Source organism: Ovis canadensis, chromosome 20, assembly GCF_042477335.2.
Source record: "Ovis canadensis isolate MfBH-ARS-UI-01 breed Bighorn chromosome 20, ARS-UI_OviCan_v2, whole genome shotgun sequence".
Classification (NCBI taxonomy): Eukaryota; Metazoa; Chordata; class Mammalia; order Artiodactyla; family Bovidae; genus Ovis; species Ovis canadensis.
In genome coordinates this window covers 58,049,760-58,070,562 of record NC_091264.1, presented here as the reverse complement: position 1 = coordinate 58,070,562, position 20,803 = coordinate 58,049,760, and the positions used below count along the sequence as shown (strand labels likewise).

General features: G+C 42.8%; 1 protein-coding gene and 1 long non-coding RNA gene across 12 annotated transcripts in view; one reads left to right on the top strand and one right to left on the bottom strand.

The window, feature by feature from the left end:
* The window catches only part of PHACTR1 (phosphatase and actin regulator 1), a 548,621-nt gene that overhangs the window by 289,703 nt on the left and 238,115 nt on the right, over positions 1 to 20,803 (top strand). The window lies entirely within an intron of this gene.
* LOC138425307 (uncharacterized) lies at positions 591 to 20,564 on the bottom strand. Its single transcript, XR_011251156.1, has 3 exons — positions 20,411 to 20,564; positions 2,118 to 2,243; positions 591 to 1,237 (listed from the first exon to the last, which is right to left on the bottom strand). It is a non-coding gene; the product is annotated as an uncharacterized lncRNA (long non-coding RNA).

Sequence of the window (20,803 nt, the reverse complement as noted above, 5' to 3'; positions counted from 1 at the left end):
TATTTGTCTGCTCCAGGTCAGAGAAGGCAATGGTACCCCACTCCAGTACTCTTGCCTGGAAAATCCCACAGGCAGAAGAGTCTGGTAGGCAGCAGTCCATGGGGTCACTAAGGGTCGGACACGACTGAGTGACTTCACTTTCACTTTTCACTTTCATGCATTGGAGAAGGAAATGGCAACCCACTCCAGTGTCCTTGCCTGGAGAATCCCAGGGACGGGGGAGCCTGGTGGGCTGCCGTCTCTGGGGTCGCACAGAGTCGGACACGACTGAAGCGACTTAGCAGCAGCAGCCACAGGTCCTAGTCATGGCACCTGGGATCTCATGTCCATGACACGGTTGTGGAAAACTACTACCAAGACAGGCTTCCCTGGGGGCTCAGAAAGAATCCACCTGCGAAGCAGGAGACACAGCTCAATCACTGGCTTGGGAAGATCCCCTTGAGAAGGACATAGCACCTCACTCTAGTATTCTTGCCTGGAAAACCCCATGGACAGAGGAGCCTGGCGGGCTACAGTCCACAGGGTTGCAAAGAGTCAGACACGACTGAGCAGCAAAAACCGCCGCCACCACTAAGACACAAAAGAATATCTACAAAGTATTTAAGCATCCCTTTAATTCCTGGATCTTACCTCCCCACTGTGCAGAGTACATCTTCCCTCTTTTTAGATAAAAAGTCTAAAAAGATTGACGAGAGGTTAAATGATTTGGCCAGCATCAGGACAGCAAATGTATAGGGGGGAAAAAGATTTAAGTTGGTCAAGACAGTCATGTCGGAAATTTTGGGGACCAGAGATGCATCAGTCAATCAGTCTGTCTGGCTTTCTTTTCCTGTGAAATAAAAGAGCCTACCCATCTCACAGGATTTTGCGAGGCTCACAGAGATAATGGATGTGAAAGCAAGGTTCAAATTCAAGACACCATTGGTGTGACTAGTATGGAAAGCTCCCATATACATGTTTGAACTTCCCCACAGCCCACTAAGGAATATTGATACCCTAGAACAATGTGCTTGTGGCTCAACCTGCTGCTGCAGTAAAGACTTAAAAAGGAAACTCCTGTTTTTAATCACTTAGTATGAATATTTAACATAGCATCACAATGCCTGCCATAGTTTTGTGTCTATACATAATTCGCAATCAGCATATGGAATACACGTTACATGAGGTGACTGGCAGGTGGGCAAGGCATTCATTCCTCCATTTTCCAAACATCGCTGCTCTTCCAGGTGTCCAGGCCCTGCAGACATAAAGAAACACAATATGTAATTATTCTCCACAGAGTCTCCAAGCCTACAAGGGGAGAGGGAGAGAGAACCACATATCACAGAGCCATTTGAGAGCTGAGGCATGAAGAAGGTGCTGTGGGAACGCAGAGGGAAGAATGAGTCACTCTCTACCTGGGCAGGAAAGTCTCGGCTGGGAGATGACCTCTGAGCTGCCGTTCATGCCAGTGTCTGCGAGAACAGCTAGATGAAATATATTAGGACTGTGGGCTGTTTACAGCAATGAAATTCCTGGTTCTTGACTTGCATCCTCCATCCTAGGAGAATCCCCTCAGTCTCCTACCCCATGACCCCCTCTTTGGAGCATTTTTATTGATGTTTTCTAAGACCTCATTAGGTAACTGGGACTGGAGGGGTAGCAGCTATCTGAGTGGGGAGGCCTGGACCTAGACCAGAATCCATGTTGCCCTAGATGCCTACTTTTCCTTTTTGATATATTTTCCAATCCTTGAACTCCATCCCACCATATGTCTGGCATGTGAGGTTGACCAGATGTCCCAAGGAGCTCAAAACTCGCATTCATGGGTGGTGGTGGGCCCTGTGGCTTGTCCTTTGTTCCAGGAGCGTGGCCTATCTAGCAGGTCACTCCCCCTGGCCAGCTAGCTATTTCTTTTGTGAATCAGGTGAGACCAGTGTGCACATGCTGATTTGCAGTGACTCCAATAGTTTCTAAGACAAGGACCCTGCACGCTCTAGGGATGGCCATGGTTTGCAAGACAATAGCATTTGTCTTCACACGACTGCCCCACACGGGAAAATCGTCCACTTACAGAGCTGACCAGTAATTACAACAGCTCTTTCCATTATGACAAAAATACTTGCCCACCAGCATACTTTCCGAAGAGGCCAACAATCCAGAAAAGTAATCTTCTGCCATTTCTCTGATCTCATTTTGACTATTCCATTTGGCTCTTTGGTTTATTCTCTGACACAGTCCTGTTTGTACTTCTTTTTCTCCTTCTGAAAAACAGAAAGGAAAAAAACAACTAAAGAACTCAAACTACTTCATCAGCATTTTGTTGCCATATGGAGCTGGCTGGCCTCAGAGGAATAATCCGAGACTTGGATGACAAGGCATATTATCAAAAGTGGCCAGCACTCTAGGGTGAGCCTGAGAAGGAAATGAACTTACTTTAATCAGATTAAACTATCATATTGGAGCCAAGGGAAGGGAATCACAAGAACAATATTTTCTACACACACTTCATTAAAAGCTTGCCCAGGATCTCAGATAATAAAAACATCAAGTGTTGACACTAATGCGATAAACCTTGCAAATTTCACAGCAGAATGCGTGGTCTTTCTCATGAAAGAAACAGGAACACACGCATGTTCCTGTGTGTGTGTGTGTGTGTGTGTTACTATCATTAAAGGTCTTTTGACCCTAATTACTTTTGCTATTTTTTGCCATGCATAATTAGCTGACAACACATGCATTTTTATTTACCACACTCAAAATGTAAGTTCAAGAAAAAGACATGTTCTAGGTTAATAATGGTTGGCTGCAGTCCATGGGGTCGCTAGGAGTCGGACACGACTGAGCGACTTCACTTTCACTTTTCACTTTCATGCACTGGAGAAGGAAATGGCAACCCACTCCAGTGTTCTTGCCTGGAGAATCCCAGGCACGGCGGAGCCTGGTGGGCTGCCGTCTATGGGGTCACACAGAGTCGGACACGACTGAAGCAACTTAGCAGCAGCAGCAGGTTATAAAGGACAAGGCTTTTCCTCTCTCTTTCTCCCTCTTCCAATTCCCTGCCTCAACCTCTCAATGATAGATAGGGAAAGACTAATCAGAGTGTCTTCCTCTTGCACTGTAAGCAACTCAAAAATGAAGCATCCTGGTATTTTTAAGAAATTGAAGATCTGGAAAGATGTTAATTAAATTGCCCAAAAGCTTCTTGCCTCATTTCAGTGCACTACAGAACTAGGTAGCCAGAAGATATATATAGTGCCTGAGTGCTATTCTTGGGTTTTAATACAGTTTCAGTTATTTAATTTCAGTGTTGTTTCAAACAGTGAGGAAGACAACTAGCTGAAGATCCCATCAGAACAACTAGGTGCTACATACGTTTCCAAGTGTCTCCAGGCCTCCGAATCCTCAGATACATCTCTTATCTGTGTGTTGGAAATAGTCAACCTTGTGCTTCAAGAGACAAGTTGTAGGAAATGTTTATGGAGCTGTTAAACTGACCCAAATTATAGCTGTTCATTCATTCATTCGCTCATTTACCTGTCCCATATTTACCGAGCTCCTGTTTATCAAGTGCCAGAACTATGCTAGAAGCTGAGAGAGCAGAGCAGAGCAAAGGGACTGGGGAATAAACTGTGGTCCTTGCCTGAGAGATGCTTATTGACCAGGGAGGGAGACAAGATGTAGAGAGTTAACTAGAATTTCTAGCAGCACAGTTGGCCACACTGATGTTCCTCTGGGATGCCTGACCTGGATGTACACCCTAGATGCTGAGGATTGGAGTCTCAATGCCCAATTCAGGGCCATGAGCAGTGTCCTTGCCTTGCTTGAAGCAATGAGCTAAGACTCTGATGAAGGGAAGGCTCTGCTGAAGGGAAGGGAAGGGAAGTGAAGGGTCTGGCTTCACTTAAACTGGGGAATAGGGAAACAAAGACAAGGAAACTCTGTCCGTAAGGGCAGGGAGGTAGTGAGAAACTTTTGTTCTTAGGATGCGAGTAGAGAGAAGAAGGACCCTGGGAGAAACTCAGATGGCAAGCCTCTGCCCCTCTTTATGTGGAATTCAAATATATCCTGCTGATAGGGTTCAGGAAACCCAGCACCAAAAATGATCGTAACTTTTTTCCCCTGGACTATTGGAATCACTGAGATACTGATAGAAGCAAATGAAAAACCACTCTGTAGGGAATGAAAGCCCATTCTGTTGAGCATAAATTCACAGTGACAAGTTCCAAATCTCATGAAGAAAGAGACCACAATAAGGAAAACCAGCAGATGCAGCAAAGGCAGAGCTAGAAATAAGAGGAAAAGCTAACAGTTATTATAAAATATAGATGCTTACAATAAGAAAATTAAATAATAGAAGCCATCATGAAAGAAGAGACCCCTGGGAAAAACAAGCAAACAAAAGACAGACTAGAAAAGGAAGCAAAACGTCTAGAGGTGAGTGATCAATATAGTCACTGACATTAAGCGCCGAGTGTTTGGATTAAACAGCAGAGCGGACACAGCCAGAGAGAGAATCAAAACACTGAAGGATGTGAGGAAATCACTCAGAAGGAAGCCCAGAGGAATAAGGAAAATATGATATTAAGAGACATGGAAAATAGCAATAATACCTAATGGTTGTTAAGTCCTTACTATATACCAGGCTCAGTTCATATTGCTTCTCTTCCCTGGTGACTCAGCTGGTAAAGAACCTGCCTGCAATGTGGGAGACCTGGGTTCAATCCCCACGTTGGGAAGATTCCCCTGAAGACAGGAACAGATACCCACTCCAGTATTCCGGCCTGGAGAATTCCATGGACTATTCCATGGGGTTGCAAAGAATTGGACACGACTAAGTGACTTCCATCTTTCTATCTTTTAATTCATCCAAGGTTCATAATGACCCCCTGTGGTAGGTACTATTACTAGCCCCGGTTTTACAGATGAGAAAACCCATGCAAAGTTAAGAGATGGGAATTGGGAGAGAGGAGGGAACCAGGTATCTTCTTCCCAAAGAACTCTTCCAAAGCCCCATTTCTCCATACGCACCTGGGATCCACCTGCACTATCTCTTTTTGGCTTATTGGGAAGCAGTAGCCAATAGTAGTAGTTAAATAAATGCATTATTTAACACCACTTCCCATCCTTCTTTGCCTTACTCCTCCCTTTTCTCACTCTTAGAACCCTGGTTTTGTATCTTTGAGATAAATCATTAGCATTTAATTCATGTCTACCATAGTAGGTCATTAATAAAAAATATTATAGTGAATTAAGAGAGTATTATAAGCACACTATTTAAAAACATGGAGGTAAATACCATAAGGGATAATATTCCCCCAAAATTTCCCTAGTGGTTTAGATGGTAAAGAATCCACCAGTGATGCAGGAGACCAGGGTTTGATCCCTGGGTTGGGAAGATCCCTGGAGAAGGGAATGGCTACCTACTCCAGTATTCTGGCCTGGAGAATTCCATGGACAGGGGAGCCTGGCAGGCTACAGTCCATGGGGTTGCAAAAAGTTGGACATGACTGAGCGACTTTCACTTTCACAAGTTGAAAATTGTTATTTCCAGGGAAATTAGATGACTGCATTTAGCACCATTAAAAATGTAAGCTATTTACATGCATTTCTTGGATAATTATAATTCAATTATACAAGATTGATGTTGAACTAAAGATGTTTTCAGACAGACCCTGAGTATACTATTCACAGACCTTTACTAAATGAACTAATCACATATTATTCAGAAAGAAAGAAACTGAACCAAGAAAGAAGGAATGAAATTTAAGCAGCAGATGTGAAGTTGACAAGTATGTTTGTACAAGTGAAACAAAAACAAAAATGCTGGAGTGTCTGAATGTGTTGGCAATAAGGGGGATTATAAAAACAAGGCAAAAGCAAGGCTTTAATAACATGGAAGATGGAGAGGGGTGATCAGATTCAAGCCTTTGGATATTTTTTCAGTTTGTTGTTGTTGTTTAGTTGCTAAGTTGTGGCCTATTCTTCTTGGACTGAGGTCCACCAGGCTCCTCTGTCCAGGGGATTTCCCAGGCAAGAACACTGGAGTGGGGTGCCACTTCCGGCTCCAGGAGATCTTCTAGGGATAGCACTCGCATCTCCTGTGTCTCCTGCATTGCAGGCAGAGTCTTTACCTGCTGAGCCATCTGGATATATCAACCTGATAGATATATTGGCCTGATAGGTAAAACCAGAATATATTAAATATTTAATGGTTGCTATAAAGAAAATAGAAATAAAGCATACAACTTCCAAACCAAAGAAAGGGAGAAGAATAAAGAAAAATCTATCAATCAGAGACCAAGAAGTACAAAGACAAGTAGAAAGCCCAAATAATGTGAATTTTAAAGACAGTTGTATAACCTCATCATAGGAAAGAATTTCTTTAAAAGTCCCAAAACAGAAAAAAAAAATCCATAAACAATGGATCAAAATGGACAAAAATATGAGCAAGCAATTTGAAGAAGAAGAAATCTGAATACATAGCAGGTAGTCTGGATATAGTGATTAAATCACAGCCAGCATACTGTGGAAAGCAAAAGACTGGTAATACCAAGTGACAATGATGTGGAAATGGAAGCTCTCATATACTGTTGGTGAGATGGTAATTGTTACAATCATCTTGAGAGTTACCTGTTAATATCTAGTTGAGCTAAGGATGTGCGTATCCTATGACACAGCTATTCGAGTTGTAGTTATATTTCTTAGAGAAACTTGCACAAGAGCACAAAGGAGAACTTTATCAGGACGCCCACTGGAGAATTGTTTGTAATTCAAACAATTGTTTGTAACTGTTGTAATTGCCAAAAGTTTAGATACCAGCTAAATAATATTTCATGAGGGATTCATAAACTATAATCTTAACATTGGAATACCAGCAGGAAATATGAATGGACTAGATGGACATGAATCCACATGCAACAATCCTAAAACATAATGTTGAGTTAAATAGAGAATATCACAAAATGATTCTTAAAATGAGATAACCCCTTATGTACCCTGGAAACCCATAAATCAGTATTGCAAAATACTTGCAAATGTATGGTGAAAATAGAAAAAATAGTTGGGATACAGAAACATCAATTTTAGGATAGTAGTTGCCTCTGGGAAAGAGAAGTGGGGAGGAAGATTGATGGTCTTTGCAATAGCTCTAATTTTTATCCCTTTATATTCTTTTTAAAGCACAAAGGCACCTAGGATAGAGTGCTAACATTTTAAAGCCTGAGTGATGCGCACTTGGACAGTATAGGAGCCGCTATCTTTTCTGTACCTTTGAACTACATCACAAGCAAGAACTTACATTTAAGGGTGTTACAGTGAGAATTCAATCAGCAGTAGGTTCCGAGGAAGCCCTGAGCGATGAGCAGGTAGTTCTGTCTGGCCGAGTGCCGAGGACTGTTAATGCTGTGATGTGCAGAATGAGAAAGAGGCTCCTGGGAGGGGAGGGCAAGGTCCGGGAGCAGAAGGAGGCAGCACGGTACTGTGGGAACTGTGAGTGCCCTGGAGTAGCTGACCAAGAAGATGCAGGAGACGCACGAGGCAATAGACGATGTGGCTACAGCTCAGACCTGTCTCAGCTGTCAGCTGAGATTTGATATCCTAGAAAGCTTAAATGTTCACTGAAAGCTCTTAACTTCTTTATCAAGAACACAGTCGGTTCTTTATGTTTCTTGCCAGTCCTCTGCTTGTTGCAATTTAACTTCATTAGAGTACGAGAACGGCATTTTTTGAATGACCTTAGCAATCATCTACTGGGCCAATCCTTTTGTTTTATCCACCAAAGAATGTATTGATCTCTTGGAGGACAAACCACTCTGAAAGTTTTCATCTTTGCAACCCAAGTTAACTCAGTTGGCTTTTTGGAAGACCTAATTCCTAGGGCAGATTTAGGGAAGAATCTGGGGAAAGGCTGTGTCCAGAGAAGTTGTTCATTGGTAGAAGATTTCATGAGAGTAATACTGTGATATATATAGATGTGTGCTTAATGCTGTTATTCAGTTGCTAAGTCACATCCAACTCTTTGTGACCCCATAGGCTGCAGCACACCAGGCTTCCCAGTCCTTCACTATGTCCCAGAGTTTGCTCAGACTCATATCTATTGAGTTGGTGACACTATCTAACCATCTCATCCTGTCCCTCCCCTTCCCTGCCCTCAGTCCTTCCCAACAGGGTGTTTTCCAATGAGTCAGCTCCTTCCACCAGGAGGCCAAAGTATTGGAGCTTCAACATCAGTCCTTCCAATGAATAGTCAGGGTTCATTTCCTTTAGGATTGGCTGGTTTGATCTCCTTACAGTCCAAGGGACTCTCAAGAGTCTTCTCCAGCATCACAATTCAAATGCACCAATTCTTCAGCCTTCAGCTTTATGGTGCAACTCTCACATCCATACATAACTCCTGGAAAAATGTAGCTTTGACGATACAGACGTTTGTCAGCAAAGTGATGTCTCTGCTTTTTAATATACTGTCTAAGCTGCATGCTTAATAAATTATTTTGATAACTTCTTAATTATGAAAATTAATAAAAGAAGTCTCTTTAATGAATTTGCTGAAGAATGAGGTGGGGTACCATTTCGTTCTACTCCCAACTTTGGGGATTTTTTTTAAAAATCATAGATGAGAGAATTAAGACAAAGAATGTAAGCCTTGGTCACTCTATGTGGAATATGAAGATCGTAGATCACACAGAGGATTCCAGTTCAGGTCACTGGGAGGAACAGGGGACCTGGGAAGGAGCCGCAGTTTGCATGAGTTGGCAACAAGAATAGTTTGAGTTCAGGCTATTGAATTTCAGAATATGACTGTACACCCCAATGATTCATACCCCTTCCCCAGCACTACAGCTTATGATAGCTCAGATAAACATCATCAGGTCTTTCTCAAGGATTCTGTGTAATGTTCTGAAATATGATTTCTGCCATAAAAAGACAATCTCCTCCTTTTCTTGATTCAGACTCCGTCTCTCAAGAAAAATTTGGCAGTCTAGTGAAATCCATTAAATAGGAAGTCCTCACTTTAGGGAAGTGCACTCTTGTTTCTGGTCTTCTCTCATCTCACTTTGGTCTGAAATCTTTGTTTTCTAATCCTTCATGTCATGCTTGAGCCATATATAAATCAAAATGTCTGTGCAGAATTTCTCTAATTTATAAAACTACCATCACGGAAGAAGTGGTCCAGGGGACACTTGTTCAGTTGCTCAGTTGAGTCCAACTCCTTGCAACCCCACACACTGCAGCACACTAGGCTTCCCTGTTTTTCACCATTTCTTGGAGCTTGCTCAAACTCATGTCCATTGAGTCAGTGATGCCATCCAACCATCTCATCCTCTGTCATCCCCTTCTCCTGCCTTCAACCTTTCCCAGCATCAGGGTCTTTTCCAGGTGACGCTGACAGGTGATTAATGCGGAGAGTAGCATGAATCTTGGTTTGAGATGAAGATTTTATTGACTCATTCTTTCTTTGCTCCAACAGTTAGTGATCGCAGCAATCTGGGCTGTCTCTTCACATTATCAAACTTATGCTTGTATTTATAACTAACATCCAGAACTATACCTTTGTGGATAATGGACCCACTCCTTCCTGGCTTACCGATCTCTCTCCTCTTTTATACAATTTTGAGCTAAGGTCATTTTGGCGGACACAGCAGCCATTGCTCATCTTTAGCAAACCAACACTGTCTCAGGTAAAGGCAAAAATGCTCACTGCTTTAGTTAGCTATCCAGTTTCTGTCTTGGCTTAGCACTACAAAGCATTCTATACATTTCTACTAACTCTCCTTGTTAGCTGCCAATATTTATTTGTAGGGAAAAAAAGCTCAGCTCTCTTTTGATTCCAATATGACTTGTGGAAATATCTGTATGGCTCCTTATTATCAAAACTTGAGGGAAATTTTAAGCAGAAAGTATTTCCCGTGAGCCTTGTGTGTTTCATGTGTAGCTCTCATTCTTAAAAACACAGTGAGATAAATCACAAAGCCTATCTCTGATGGAAAGGATCCCTAAGACTGAAACTATGTCAGGTATTGGTTCATCACGTGCTGCTGTCAAAAACTAAGCTAATAAAAGACCAAAACTAACCTTGGCCAAGGCCAAGGCCAGTGCTTGCCTTGGGCGTTCACGCTAAATGAATGATGGGTAATAGTTCCCAAACTGTGTGCAAAATGTTCTGAAGAACACAGGTTGACTTAATATGCACCATTTAAAACAAAATTATCAGAAGCTAATATGCAAATATGCTAGTGTGCTCTGTATGACGAGCTCAGGAATATATTAGCAGGAAAGCTGTATGATTGAAGTTTGTAATTCATATTCATTAGATACCTTTGAGCTTTTCTGAGAATTTTAGAACATCAAGCAGGCTATAGAGCAGTGTCTATACCATTCTCTTGCAAGCAAAGCAAGAGTTTTATTTTTAAGGTAAAGTTGAGATTAGGATTTAGAAGAGCAGAAGGCTTCTTTGCCTTTAAGGAATTAACAGATTTGCAGGATAGGGGGGACAAGTCTGAGAAGACATGGTTATTTTCTTGTCTTCTTTTTTAAAAATATTTATTTATTTGGCTGCACTGTGTAGTCCATGGAATTCTCCAGGCCAGAATACTGGAGTGGGTAGTCTTTCCCTTCTCCAGGGGATCTTCCCAACCCAGGGATCAAACCCAGGTCTCCCACGTTGTGCGCAGATTCTTTACCAGCTCGAGCCACAAGGGAAGCCCAAGAATACTGGAGTGGGTAGACTATCCCTTCTCCAGGGGATCTTTCCAATCCAGGAATCGAACCAGGGTCTCCTGCATTGCAGGCAGATTCTTTACCAACTGAGCTATGAGGGAAGCCTATTTTTCTTTTTAAAAAGTACTTATTCATTTGGCTGCACCGGGTCTTAGTTGCAGCATAGGTGATCTTTGCTCTTTTAGTTGTGGCGTGAGAACTCAAGTGGTGAACAGTCCACCTGCCAACAAAAGAGATGCAGACAGGAGACATGGGTTCGATCTCTGGGGCGGGAAGATCCCTTGGAGGAGGGCATGGCAACCTACTCCAAGTATCCTTGCCTGGAGAACTCCAATGGACAGAGAGCCTGGCGGGCTACAGCCCATGGGGTCACAGAGTCAGACACGACTGAGCGACCTGCCACAGCGCACAGCATGTGAACTCTTAGCTGTGGCATGTGGGATCTAGTCCCCTGACCAGGAATCGAACCCAGGCCTCCCCGCATGGGGAGTGCAGAGACTTAGCCACTGAACCACCAGAGAAGTCCCTGTCGTTGTTTTCTTGAAATCAGGGAAAAGTAACTTGGGAGCTCCAGGGCTCCCTTGACATATTGTCAATTTTGGAAAAGGAAGAGAAAGGGAGTGTGAAAAAAAAAAAAAAGGAATTCATGTACTTAAAATTTTTGCAAAATTTACTTTAAATAATTTATATTCATTAGGTTTAGTAAAATATAAAAATATACTGACTTAATATTCATAGATTCTGAATATCTCCTTCATTTTTTTGGTCATAACTCACATGTGTGCTTAACACTGATCATTTTTGTCAAGGTTTGTTTAATTCTGTTTTTTTCACCTGTGGAGTTTCAAGAGGAAAAAGACATGCTTTTACATGGTCTTAAAAATAAATTACTTACAGATTGGAAAATGAAAGAATCTTCATTTCAGTAATTTTTTTTTAATCCATAAAATGGAAAGATAGATTTACTTCCTTTGTAAATCAGTAGATCCTAGTAAATGTTACAGGTTTGCTCTTCATCCTTTAAGCAGTCCTCCAGGAATTTCTTCCAAGGTTGGCTTGGAAAGATATTTTTACCTTCAATATAGCCTCTCTCCTGTGTGCAAATTTCTGGACAGTAGCATGAAATCATGGTGCGTGACTGGTCTCTGAATGGGGAGATCTGCCTTCATTTCAGGTCTGGACTCTTCCTTGTCCACATCCGACAGCTTTGGGCCACTTCTTTAATCTCTCTGCCTTCTTGTCAGGTGGTGGTCAGAACACCTCAACCTTTAGAATTATTGTCACGACTCAATGCTTTTTTAGTTAAAAATACATATATATAATTATGTGACATAATTTTCATAGATAATATTTAATATATTTGTGTGCTCAGTTGCTCAGTCGTGTCGAACTCTTGTTGACCCCATGGACTGCACAGCCCACCAGGCTCCTCTGTCCATGGAATTTTCCAGCCAAGAATACTGGAGTTTATTATCAGGTAAATACATTCTACAAATAAATGCATACATATAAACATTTAATATACCCATCAGTAAAAAGCCCAGCAGAGTTTCTTAAACACACTGCAAGCTCACCAAGTGACATGTCCCTCTCTGCCTCCCTGCCTGCAATGGACTGTCTTCCCTGGCAAAATAATCATTGTGACACTGAGTGAATGGGTTTTAAAGCATACCTTTATCTGCATATACTGTGCATCTATTCTGTTCTTAAGTCCCAATGCTGTGCTGTGCTGAGCTTAGTCGCTTAGCCATGTCCCACTCTTTGCAACCCTGCGGATTGTAGCCCGCCAGGCTCCTCTGTCCGCAGGGATTCTCCAGGCAAGAATGCTGGCATGGGTTGCCATGCCCTCCTCCAGTAAGTCCCAGTAGCACACTGTAATATGATCCTTTCTTTAGACTCTTCTTAGTTTTTTAATTTCCCCTTCCATTCCTGTAAATAAATTCCCTCTTACATGTAAGATGGCAACGAACTGTTGTTATTATACAATAATTCGTATGGATAAAATATGCATCACAAAGGAAAAAGCTCTATTGACATAAAATGTATAGAAATAAATAGAATTCCTCTTCAGCAGGCTTCCCTATTATTATTTTTTTTTTTTAAACTGTTCTGGAACTCCTGAGATGACATGATCTTGGCGCACTGGGAAGATGAGTACAAACTGGCTTGTTAGAAGCAAAGATATCCCTTTGATCATTCACTTCACTAGTCTTAGTGCGTGTTGTAATGCTTCCCTCAGTGAATTAGACCATCTTCTCTTCCGTGGGAGAAGTAATTCGCATGTTACGCAGTCATACACCCGCGATACCCACTTACAAGCTCCCCATCGCTGGCTACTCACAGCTTCCCCCGCACACTCAGTGATGTTTCATGTATAACTGAAGTTCTCCCACTTGGATAAAGGGCCAACCTGCATTTCTTGCCAGTGGTACGTTATCCTGTTACCGTGTTCCTGCACCTGCTCTGTACAAACACAACTGTGACTCTGTCCTAATGGCCAATTATCATTAAGCTGATTGTGAGCTTTTGTCAAACAGCCCGGAGGGGCTCACTACACTGTTAATACCAACCTGCCCTAAAAGGATAACTGTGAGTATCAGCTGCTGTCTGTTTTCAAGATTGAAAGCGCACGAATGTGCCAGTAGAAATGATAGATAAGATTCTGTGCATCCTATTTTTACCCCTGTTCTCTTTACCACCAGCAGCTAAGTGCTGCATGGCAGGCAAGGTTTCTGTGTCCTGTGCCCGCAGTCTCATAACCTTTCTTGGTTGGATTTCATGATGCCATATGCTTCTGTCCTAAAATAGTATTGAGGGTCCTCTGAAGAAAAACTGCCTAGCAGTTCTCTGCATGTCAGTGGGATGGTTGGAGGAGGAGAGGTGTGCTTGGCCATTAAACATACTTTGGATCTGATTTCTCCTTGGCAGAATGCTAATTGCATAACCCGGGGAATTTACTTAATTGTATTGCGCTTCTGTTTCCTGAAGCATAAAATGGAAATAATAGTTCCATCTTACAGAGTTGCTGTGATGATTAAATAAGGTGATCTATAATATACAAATGCATCCCCACACAGCTACACACACATTTGTCATTGATGTATTAGTCTTGATAGGCTAGATTAATCTTCAGTAAAAAACAAACAAACAAAACTCAAGGTTTCGGTGGCTTAAAGCAACACAAGTTCATTTCACAAACTTCATGAGCCTGGTGTGTCAGCAGGTGGGTTTGGCTCACTCCAGAACCCAAAGGGAAGCGGCAGCCATCACCTTGAACTTCAGTTTATCACACATAGATCAGAATTGGTCACCTGGTTCCACCCACCTCCAGGGGATCTAGACGTACAGACTGCAGCTCTACCACGTACCAGAAGACAGGAGATCAGAAATATTTGGAGAACAATATTAATGCCTACAATATCTGTTTTACAAAAATGAGACAGTATTATGGTCAGTTCTGAATGTTAATTTTCTTATTAACAGTGCATCATGGAAATCCTTCCAAGTCAACTTGTTTAAATATAACGCATTACTTTAGTGGCATTGTGCTAGATACCTACTATAATTTAAGCAGTCGTTTCTTTATTGCTGGACTTTATTTTATTTCATTGAAATATAAACACACCCATGTTATATTTATAATGTCTTTATTCTCTAGGGCTTTTATGACTATAAAATAAATATCCAGAAATATCTAAATCTGCCAGAATTCACCTGATTCAGAAAGCAAATCATAAAGATATGTGTGAAGTGAAAGTGAAGTCACTCAGTCGTGTCTGACTCTTTGTGACCCCGTGGACTGTGGCCTACAAGGCTCCTCCATCCATGGGATTTTCCAGGCAAGAATACTGGAGTGGGTTGCCATTTCCTTCTCCAAAGGATATATGTATAAGGCTATAAATCTCAATTTAAATGGGATTTATCATTTGAGGCGAAATGTAAAGAAACTAAATAGTTTGGAACAACAGACCTCTCATTTACTAATCTTTAATAACCCACAACCTCTACCAAATCTATCCTCTTTTTTACCATGAATATAAGCAGGAATACTCGATCCCAAATTTTGAAATTTATACTAAGAGCCTTCCTTAACCGTTGGCAATAGAGATTTTAAAGATGCTTGACATAGACAAGACTTTGCAGAAAATTTCCTGCCGTCTTTAATCACTGTCATAAAAATTCTATTCATGGGCCACAAAGCACGGGCCTGTTATGGAGAAGATTGTTATTTGGGCAAAAGAACTGGAGCATGCCAGTCCTCTTCCCATTTATGCTAACGCAGGAAAAGAAACATTCCAAGATAACACTGCTATCAAGAAACTACAGGAGTTTGCTCAGATGGTTTCCCCTCAGTTACCTCCTTCTCTACCTGTTTTGTGTAACTGCTTCCAAACGCCCCTTCCCATCACATTGTTATCTGCCAAGTGTTTTCACAATTTGCACAGAACAAACCCTTAGTAAGCATAATTATTGCAACCCTAAAAGTAAAATTGCTTTCTAGTCAAAGTTTTAGGAGGAAGAAAACAGCAAATTCTTAGCTAAAATTAAAACAAAAAACACACCAAAAAACTGCTCACATCATTCAGATGTCTCAATTATATTTTTAAGAACGTTAGTTCTAAAAACAGCTGTGAAATTGTTGCTTCAAACCTACTGTCCAATGACCACTCCCTGGCTCATCTATCAAAAACCTGTCAGGTTGGATTAAGAAATAATAAGATAAAAGCTTGGGCCAAAAGAACTTTTGCTATGGGTTCTAAAACACAGTTTGAAGGAAAACATGTGGTAGAAAGCCTTTCTATGAGGAGAATCAAGGCTTGCCAATTGTACAGCTGGTTTCTAACCTTTATCTGCAGGAATGACATTCAAAATATTTAATAACTAGAGTTGCAAGAGTCAAAAAGGCCTATTAGAACAGATGCCAGCCATAATCAATCCATACAGCTGTACCAGTGCACAAGAACTGCATGTGAGCTCTGCTGCTACATGACTGAATCGCCTAAAGAATTTCCACAGCCTCCCACAGCAAGCTCTGATCACGTCTTCTTGCTCAGAATATAAATGCTTTATGCTAAATATAAGAAAGCCTGGAAGCTGTAGCCCTCTCTTAAATGACACATTCCATTTCATGCTTCCATTCCAGCATCTGCCAAAATAAAAACAAAACTCAAGAACAAAAACAACACACACTCAAACACAGAAGTAGTGTAGCACAATTCTGCATTCGTGAACCATTTGGAAGCAATTTTTAATGCTGTTCTTAAACGTATACTTTGTAGATTAGCCTACAATGCTGGCTTTAACATAGTACACATTTAGATCAAACTTAGAAAAAATAGATGCCGTTCTGTGAGAAAAATTATAGAGGCTCTTCTTATATGTGAGTGAATAATCAGGAAGTGTATTAGATTTCTAGGGCCGCTGTAATAAATTGTCAGAAAGTTAGTGGCTTACAACAGACATTTGTCCAACTGCTGTTTGGGAAAAGAGTTCTGTCTGTCTTCCATGTGTCTTTTATAATGACATTTGCCACTGGACTTAGGATTCACCCAGGTAATTCAAAAAGATATCCTTAGCATGAGATCCTTAACTTAATGACATCTGCAAAGAACCTTTTTTCTAAATAACATCAACTCACGGGTTCCAGGAACCTGACATGGACATACCTTCTGAGGGCCACTATTCAACACACTATAGGGAAGATAGGAACAAGAAAGGAAGAAAATTTAACAAATAGGTTGAGTTCAAATCAAAGAAAAAACATTGAGGAAGAAAAAAAATTTAAAATCTTTTCTTACATCAAATATGTGTAGTACTATTTTTCGAAGTACACACACCTCTCTTTGAATGATTCTGCCGCTTTGCCTCGTATCAACATTACTATTTTGTATTTCGATTCTCTTTTTCATAAGAGTTAAAGCATTATATGAGCATTTCCAAATTTCTACCCTTAACTTTGATTCTGACTGCCTTTGAGCCTAAGAGCTGTTAAGTGTTCAAAGTAGGATGGAGCACAGACAAGCAGAAAGCGGAACAAAATCTCGGCTCCAAGCGATGGCATGGAATTTCAATGTCCGCAGTTGCCGTCACATCATCATCCTGGTGAGATCTCCTGGAAAGCTCAGTCTTCAGGCCCTGCCTTGCTGGGTGTAAGTCTCCCACCAGCCTGACCCCACACCTACCGTGAACTCCTTCTAGCCTGTGAGCTTGTTTTCTCCTCACTGCCACAACCTCTCCCACCCCCTCTCTGCCTCCAATGGCTGCAGATCAACTTTCCCAGGGAAATTCTCCCTCGTCAGCCCCATCTCTGCCATGTTCATCACTGCAGCACTCCCTTTACCCACGGCTCCCAGTCAGATAGCAAATGCATATTTCTCCATGGCTGCTCCGAATTACAAGTTTACACATGAGTTTTCAGCTGCCTGTGTTTTGAGAGCATCCTCTCTTCTCTTAGGGCTTCTCAGCTGGCTCAGACAGTAAAGAATCTGCCTGCAGTGCAGGAGATGCCAGGTTCGATCCGTGGTGTCAGGAAGATCCCTGGAGAGGGGAATGGCAACCCACTCCAGTGTTCTTCCCTGGAGAATCCCATGGACAGAGGAGCCTGGTGGGCTACAGTCCATGGGATCGCAGAGTTGGACAGGACTGCTCGACTGACACTTTCACTTTTCTTTCCCTTCTGTTTTAAGCCCTGCAAGCTCAAGGGTCCTGTCTGCCGCTCTCTCCAGAACCAAAGTGTGTTCTCCACTGGTAGGCAGTTAATACTCTTCCCAGGCTGGTGCTCCTCAAACATTAAAGTGCCCCCGAATCACCTGGCGGTCCTGTTCAGATGCAGATTCTGGGGTACAGCATGACAGGCTGCGTTTCTTCTTTCCCATTTAGATCATCTGGGTGAACATCTCACTCAAGCTGCACTGGCTATGTGTTGAGATACCCTGATGTAAGTGATAGAAATGCTCTGGACTATCTTTCCCTTCAGTGGTTCTTTCCTTCCTCTTAAAAGTGGAAAAAAAATAAAATCCCACAATACTATCTATTTTTCCAAGAATGCCATAGCATGAACATTTTGTCTCATTGTCAATGCAGGGAGATGATTATCAAAGGCAGCAACAGAGCTGAGCCATAATTACAAGGATCCTAATTAAACACAGGTTCGTCTTATGGGATGAGACTAACACAGACTCTGTATAAGACGTGTCCTGGCATCAAGAGCTGTAGGGATATTAGAGTAATGGGTGTCAGAAGGTGGCTTCACGGAGGTGGCATTCAGGGCACAGAGCAGGATCAAGAAAAATGCCAGATGGGTGTGCACTCCTGTTATGCTGTCTTCCAGGGGTCAGAGAAAAGGGGGTGCCAGCAGACATCACACTCAGCATCTTCTTCCAGCAGCACTGAGGTGGGTAGTCCCCTCTCTACCCACCTTCTCTTATAACAATAAACGACTGTGCGTCTCAGCTTCCAAATTCAGCCTGAGACACAAACATTCATACATCTTCTAAGAGAAGTGCTTTAGTCCTGTCCGACTCTTTGCAACCCCATGGACTGCAGCTCACCAGGCTCCTCTGTCAGTGGGATTCTCCGCAGGAATAATAGAGTGGGTTGCCATGCCCTCCTCCAGGGGATCTTCCCTACCCAGATATCGAACCCACGTTTCCTGCATCTCCCCTGCATTAGAGGCAGATTCTTTACCCACCGAGCCATCTGGGAAGCACCTTCTGAGAAGAGTAAGGTCTGATAGAACTTTCAGCTCAGATGAAAGCGTCCTACCACTGTTCATCTAATACAGTAGCCACCGTGTGTATGTGACTGTTGGGCACTTGAAGTGTGGCTAGTGCAACCGAGGCACCAAAATTAATCTCAGTTCATTTTCATTTATTTAAGTGTAAATAGCCATGTGCAGCGGAGAAGGCAATGGCACCCCACTCCAGTACTCTTGCCTGGAAAATCCCATGGATGGAGGAGCCTCGTAGGCTGCAGTCCATGGGGTCGCTAAGGGTCAGACACGACTGAGCGACTTCACTTTCACTTTTCACTTTCATGCACTGGAGAAGGAAATGGTAACCCACTCCAGTGTTCTTGCCTGGACAGTCCCAGGGACAGGGGAGCCTGGTGGGCTCCTGTCTCTGGGGTCGCACAGAGTCGGACACGACTGAAGTGACTTAGCAGCAGCAGCAGCCATGTGCAGCTAGTTGATACCATTATTGGCCAGCATAGTTACAAGCTCAAACTCAGGGTAGACTGTTTAGGAAAAGGAACCACTGAACAAGACCTTAGGCCTCTACACACTAAACCTGAATAAAGAGCCCCCACAGCTGCAGAGCATCACCTTGAGACTAAGCTGGCGGTCATGTCAGTATTCTCTCTACTACAATGTACTGATAACTTGGTCAGTTAAGATAGAGACACTTGAGCTCTTGGGTCTGGTTTCATATTCAGTGAGAAAAGACTGCTGTGGGCTTCACTGTTTTAACAAAACCAGGCAGAGTTTGTGCAGCTCTGTTATTCTGATCTGTGGGCAGAGGGTAAGGTGGAAAAGGCTTGCAATTAAAAAAATTTTTTTTTTTAAAGCTGTGTTTTTTGCTCAGAAGGTACTTAAAGAGGTGACACAGTTTGGGAGAGGGATCGAGTATTTGAAAAAGAGAATAACAAATATTGACCCATAACACAACGCAATAAATTCCTTCGTACACTCCTCCAGTAGAGCAAATGGCTCCTCGGCCACCTCTGTGCGTATTTAGTCACGTCAGTCTTGTCCGATTCTTTGCAGCCTCATGGACTGTAGCCCACCAGGCTCCTCTGTGGGATTCTCCAGGCAAGAATACTGGAGGGGGTTGCCATGCTCTCCTCCAGGGGATCTTCCCAAACCAGAGATCAAACCCATGTCTCTTATGTCTCCTGCATTGGCAGGTGGGTTTTTTTTTGTTTTTTTTTTTAAACCACTAGTGCCACCTGGGAAGGGCTTCCCTTGGAGCTCAGTCGGTAAAGAATCTGCCTGCAGTGCAGGAGACCCAGGTTCAATCTTGGGGTTGGGAAGATCCCCTGGAGAAGGAAAATGGCAACCCACTCCAGTTTCTTTGCCTGGAAAATCCCATGGACAGAGGAGCCTGGTAGGCTACAGCCCATGGGGTTGCAAAGAGCCAGGCATGACTGAGCAACTAACACTTCCAGCCTTCAGTCTTTCAGCCACCTGAAAAGCCCTTGGCCACCTCCAAGATAAGGCTATTAGTCAGCCAGGGACCACGTGATATGAATATGACAGGGAAAGAAACTAGGATTTACCTGTAGCTGATTTGACTGGTAATCCAGGTGAGAAGGGAGAGGTCCCTGAAAGCCCCACTGGGCACTAGGGGAGACTGGGTTGTGATATAATTAAAGAGAACAGAACTCCAACTGAGGATTCCCTGACATCTCCTTCTAGAGCAGACCATGCCAGCTGGACACCTGGTGTTCCTAAGTACAGAATGCAGATGAAGCTCGAAATCTGCTGACTTGGACAGAACGCTTTGCCTGTGAGAAGTAGTATAAATGAGTGGGAGAGCTGGTGTGATCAGAACCATATTATAACACAGTAATTTAATATCCCCAGTGGGTGGTGGACCCTATTTCCCATGAGGTGAGCTGTATGTGTCGAGAATTTGCCCAGTGACCTGTCTTTTGCGGTGGTGTAAGACAACCGGGCGGGACTTCCCCGGTGGCCCAGTGGTAATGAACCCACCTGCAATTCAGGAGCCACAGGAGGCACATGGGTTCGATCCCTGCCTGGGTCGGGGTAGATCGCTTGGAGGAGGGCATGGCAGCCCCCCCAGTATTCTTGCCGGGAGGATCCCATGGACAGAGGAGCCTGGTGAGTTACAGTCCATAGGGTCGCCAAGAGTTGGACAGGACCGGTGACTGAGCATGCGCTCAAGACGCAGGTTATTATGAAATTCACTTTGGAGAAGTTCTTGGAAACAGCGGGTGGTGATAGCGCGTCCTTTAGCTGATACTGTTTTCATTGGCCAGAAAAGAGGACAAGGGCTCACAAGGAATGGGGCGTGGAGGGAAAAACAAGCTTGGAGTCAGACACACCTGGCTGTAAAAACATTTGCCCACTTAGGCTTTGTATCAA